The sequence below is a fragment of the Heptranchias perlo genome, unplaced genomic scaffold, assembly GCF_035084215.1.
Source record: "Heptranchias perlo isolate sHepPer1 unplaced genomic scaffold, sHepPer1.hap1 HAP1_SCAFFOLD_1189, whole genome shotgun sequence".
In the NCBI taxonomy this organism is placed as follows: domain Eukaryota; kingdom Metazoa; phylum Chordata; class Chondrichthyes; order Hexanchiformes; family Hexanchidae; genus Heptranchias; species Heptranchias perlo.
Window position 1 is genome coordinate 6,797 of NW_027138417.1, and position 5,704 is coordinate 12,500.

The following is a 5,704-nucleotide window of genomic DNA, read 5'->3' on the forward strand; positions in this document are numbered from 1 at the left end:
CTTTGCTTTCGCCTTCTGGTTAATCATTTCACAACATTTTAATCCTTTTTCCCACTTTTGGTTAAACAGTTCACCCAGCTTCTGGTTAACCATTTGCCCCTTTGGGACTTAAGTCTCTGAGCATTCTTTTGGGATTCTGGTTCACCATTTGTCCCTTTTTAAAAGATATTGCTGCTTCTGTTTAATCCTTTCCCTGCTTTGCGGTCAACCTTTTCCTCTTTCAGACTTCATCGCCGCGCATTGTTTTCGACATCTGGTTCAACATTTCTCCCCTTTTAATCCTCTTTCCCACTTTTGGTTAAGCAGTTCACCCAACTTCTGGTTCACCACTTGCCCCTTTTTACTGAATTTTTCTGCTTTTGTTTAATCATTTCCCTGCTTTCCGGTCAACCTTTCCCTCTTTCAGACTTAATCGCCGCACATTGTTGTCGACTTCTGGTTGATCAGTTCACCCCTTTTTTATCCTTTTTCCCACTTTGGGTTAAGCAGTTCACCCAGCTACTGGTTAACCATTTCCCCTTTGGGACTTAAGTCTCTGAGCATTCTTTTGGGATTCTGGTAAACCATTTGTCCCTTTTTAAAAAATGCTGCTGCTTTTGTTTAATGCTTGCCCTGCTTTGCGGTCGATCATTTCACCCCTTTTAATCCATTTTTGCCACTTTGGGTTAAACAGTTCACACAACTTCTGGTTCACCATTTCACATTTTGGAACTTTTATTCCCACCATTACTTTGGGCTTCTGGTTCATCATTTCACGCTGTTTTACAAATCTTTGCCGCTTCACTTTTAATCCACAAACCGGGGCTCGCTTTCGGGTGTTGGGGGGGGGGGGGGGGGGTAGCGGGTTTGGGCCGGGCACTCCACATCCCGGTGTGCGACCGGGTTCGTTCTGGTACCGCTCGGTGCCCCTCGTCCTGCTCTTGCCGCGGAAGCAAACCAGACGACCGTCGGTCTCACGCCCGAGGGGAGAGGAGGCGGAAAGCGGTTTGCAGCCTTTCGCTGTACCTCCGGCGGGCAGCGCCGCACCTCCGAGTGCTCGGTACCGTTCGCTGCGCCTCGTCCGGCCGCACGCAGCGAGCCAAACCCGGAGGAAATCGGCCTGTGCCTTCTCGAGATATGGGCCTCCGGGTGGGACGGACAAACCGGGGCCCCGAGCTCGCTTTCGGCGGCCCGGCACTCGACTTCCCGGTGTCCGAACGTGATCCTTCCGGTACCCTTCGGTGCCCCTTGCCCGACTCCAGCTCCCGTGCTGAAGCGGAGTCGGTCGGCCTGACGGCCGCCGAGTTAGCCAGCGGAAAGCGGTGCGCAGCCTTTCGCTTGCAGCTCCGGCGGGCAGCGCCGCACCTCCGGCTGCTCAGTGCCGTCCGCTGCTCCCCTTCCGGCTGCACGCAGCGAACCATACCCGGAGGAAATCGGCCTCGGCCTTCCGGAGATATGGGCCTGCGAGTGGGACCAATAAATCGGTGCACATTTCCGGCTCGGTTTCCGGCCTCGGCACTATCAGTTCACGCCGTCCGACCGACGTCGTTCTGGCACGGTTCCGTTGCTCCTTGATCCGGTCCAGCCACGGTAATCAGCCGAAGATGGTGGGGGGGGGACACATTGCCCGCCGAGTTAGCCGGAGGAAATCGGCCTCGGACTTCCTCAGATATCAGCCTCCGGGTGGGACAGACAAACCGGGGACCCGAGCACGCTTTCGGCGGCCCGCTGGTCGACTTCCCGGTGTGCGACCGGGTTCGTTCCGGTACCGTTCGCTGCCCCTCGTCCTGCTCTAGCCGCGGAGACAAACCCGACGACCGTCGGTCTCACGCCCGCGGAGGGAGGTGGCGGAAAGTGGTTTGCAGCCTTTCGCTGTACCTCCGGCGGGCAGCGCCCGACCTCCGAGTGCTCGGTACCGTCCGCTGCGCCTGGTCCTGCCGCACACAACGAGCCATACCCGGTGGAAATCGGCCTGTGCCTTCCAGAGATATGGGCCTCCGGGTGGGACGGACAAACCGGGGCCCCGTGCTCGCTTTCGGCGGCCCGCTAGTCGACTTCCCGGTGTGCGACCGGGTTCCTTCCGGTACCGTTCGCTGCCCCTCGTCCTGCTCTAGCCGCGGAAACAAACCCGACGACCGTCGGTCTCACGCCCGCGGAGGGAGGCGGCGGAAAGTGGTTTGCAGCCTTTCGCTGTACCTCCGGCGGGCAGCGCCCGACCTCCGAGTGCTCGGTACCGTCCGCTGCGCCTGGTCCGGCCGCACGCAACGAGCCATACCCGGAGGAAATCGGCCTGTGCCTTCCGGAGATATGGGCCTCCGGGTGGGACGGACAAACCGGGGCCCCGAGCGGTGGCACCCTGCTCGCTTTCGGCGGCCCGGCACTCGACTTCCCGGTGTGCGAACGTCATCGTTCCGGTACCCTTCGGTGCCCCTTGCCCCACTCTAGCTCCGGTGCTAAAGCGGAGTCGGTCGGTCTCACGGACGCCGAGTTAGCAGGCGGAAAGGGGTGCGCAGCCTTTCGCTGTCACTCCGGCGGGCAGCACCGCACCTCCGAGTGCTCGGTACCGAACGCTGCGCCTCCTCCTGCCGCACGCAACGAGCCATACCCGGAGGAAATCGGCCTCGGCGTTCCGGAGTTATCCGCCTCCGAGTGGGCCTGACCAAGCGGGGTGAACTGGAAATCATTAACCAACGTACTTCCATGTTTTCACCCGCAGAGGGCAGCACTCTCTTCTCCGTTTTAAACTGGGCCGACCCGGCTCCGTTTCGAGACCCGGCACTCGACTTCCCGGTGTGCGACCGGGTTCGTTCCGGTACCGTTCGCTGCCCCTCGTCCTGCTCTAGCCGCGGAACTAAACCCGACGACCGTCGGTCTCACGCCCGCGGAGGGAGGCGGCGGAAAGTGGTTTGCAGCCTTTCGCTGTACCTCCGGCGGGCAGCGCCCGACCTCCGAGTGCTCGGTACCGTCCGCTGCGCCTGGTCCGGCCGCACACAACGAGCCATACCCGGAGGAAATCGGCCTGTGCCTTCCGGAGATATGGGCCTCCGGGTGGGACGGACAAACCGGGGCCCCGAGCGGTGGCACCCTGCTCGCTTTCGGCGGCCCGGCACTCGACTTCCCGGTGTGCGAACGTCATCGTTCCGGTACCCTTCGGTGCCCCTTGCCCCACTCTAGCTCCGGTGCTAAAGCGGAGTCGGTCGGTCTCACGGACGCCGAGTTAGCAGGCGGAAAGGGGTGCGCAGCCTTTCGCTGTCACTCCGGCGGGCAGCACCGCACCTCCGAGTGCTCGGTACCGAACGCTGCGCCTCCTCCTGCCGCACGCAACGAGCCATACCCGGAGGAAATCGGCCTCGGCGTTCCGGAGTTATCCGCCTCCGAGTGGGCCTGACCAAGCGGGGTGAACTGGAAATCATTAACCAACGTACTTCCATGTTTTCACCCGCAGAGGGCAGCACTCTCTTCTCCGTTTTAAACTGGGCCGACCCGGCTCCGTTTCGAGACCCGGCACTCGACTTCCCGGTGTGCGACCGGGTTCGTTCCGGTACCGTTCGCTGCCCCTCGTCCTGCTCTAGCCGCGGAACTAAACCCGACGACCGTCGGTCTCACGCCCGCGGAGGGAGGCGGCGGAAAGTGGTTTGCAGCCTTTCGCTGTACCTCCGGCGGGCAGCGCCCGACCTCCGAGTGCTCGGTACCGTCCGCTGCGCCTGGTCCGGCCGCACACAACGAGCCATACCCGGTGGAAATCGGCCTGTGCCTTCCGGAGATATGGGCCTCCGGGTGGGACGGACAAACCGGGGCCCCGAGCTCGCTTTCGGCGGCCCGCTAGTCGACTTCCCGGTGTGCGAACGTCATCCTTCCGGTACTCAACCGTGCCCCTTGCCCCACTCTAGCTCCGGCGGTAAAGCGGAGTCGGTCGGTCTCACGGACGCCGAGTTAGCAGGCGGAAAGCGGTGCGCAGCCTTTCGCTGTCACTCCGGCGGGCAGCATCGCACCTCCCAGTGCTCGGTACCGTCCGCTGCGCCTGGTCCGGCCGCACACAACGAGCCATACCCGGAGGAAATCGGCCTGTGCCTTCCGGAGATATGGGCCTCCGGGTGGGACGGACAAACCGGGGCCCCGAGCGGTGGCACCCTGCTCGCTTTCAGCGGCCCGTCACTCGACTTCCCGGTATGCGAACGTGATCGTTCCGGTACCCTTCGGTGCCCCTTGCCCCACTCTAGCTCCGGTGCTAAAGCGGAGTCGGTCGGTCTCACGGACGCCGAGTTACCAGGCGGAAAGCGGTGCGCAGCCTTTCGCTGTCACTCCGGCGGGCAGCACCGCATCTCCGAGTGCTCGGTACCGTACGCTGCGCCGCCTCCTGCCGCACGCAACGAGCCATACCCGGAGGAAATCGGCCTCGGCGTTCCGGAGTTATCCGCCTCCGAGTGGGCCTGACCAAGCGGGGTGAACTGGAAATCATTAACCAACGTACTTCCAGGTTTTCACCCGCAGAGGGCAGCACTCTATTCTCCGTTTTAAATTGGGCCGACCCGGCTCCGTTTCGAGACCCGGCACTCGACTTCCCGGTGTGCGAACGTGATCGTTCCGGTACCCAACCGTGCCCCTTGCCCCACTCTAGCTCCGGCGGTAAAGCGAAGTCGGTCGGTCTCACGGACGCCGAGTTAGCAGGCGGAAAGCGGTGCGCAGCCTTTCGCTGTCACTCCGGCGGGCAGCATCGCACCTCCCAGTGCTCGGTACCGTACGCTGCGCCTCCTCCTGCCGCACGCAACGAGCCATACCCGGAGGAAATCGGCCTCGGCCTTCCTGAGATATCAGCCTCCGAGTGGGCCCGAAGAGTCGGTGGCACCCTGCTCGCTTTCAGCGGCCCGGCACTCGACTTCCCCGTGTGCGAACGTCATCCTTCCGGTACTCAACCGTGCCCCTTGCCCCACTCTAGCTCCGGCGATAAAGCGGAGTCGGTCGGTCTCACGGACGCCGAGTTACCAGGCGGAAAGCGGTGCGCAGCCTTTCGCTGTCACTCCGGCGGGCAGCACCGCACCTCCCAGTGCTCGGTACCGTACGCTGCGCCTCCTCCTGCCGCACGCAACGAGCCATACCCGGAGGAAATCGGCCTCGGCCTTCCTGAGATATCAGCCTCCAAACGGGCGTCACAAATCAGGGCACATGGTCAGCTGCAAAGCAGCGTCATTACAACCTCTCACTGCACCCCACACGACATTCCGCTTGCCTGCCTGCCGCTGCCTACTCTCACCAGCGAAACAAAGTCAGGATAACACCCCAATGCAAGCAGCTCCCTTCCGGCCAACCAACCCACACCAATCCCCTTGCCTGCCTCCCACAAATTCCACCAGCCAGGCAAAGTCAAAATCAACCCACAATAAACGCACTCCACAACGGCCATCGACCGCTATACACCCCCTTGGGCGACTATTAAGCCCGAGAACACTAACTGTAACCAACCGCAGTGAAAAGTTGAAGTGGCAACTCATTAACCAAATTTATATTTGGCAACTGATTAACCAACTTTACATTTGGCAACTCATTAACCAACTGCATTGGTGACAACTCATTGACTGACAGGTTGATGAGTTCTCCAGGGCCCCACATGCCTCCTGCCGAATTAAAAGCTCACCCTCCCGGGCACTACCCCACAATCACCCCCCTTGGGCGACTATTAAGCCCGAGAACACTAACTGTAACCAACCGCAGTGAAAAGTTGAAGTGG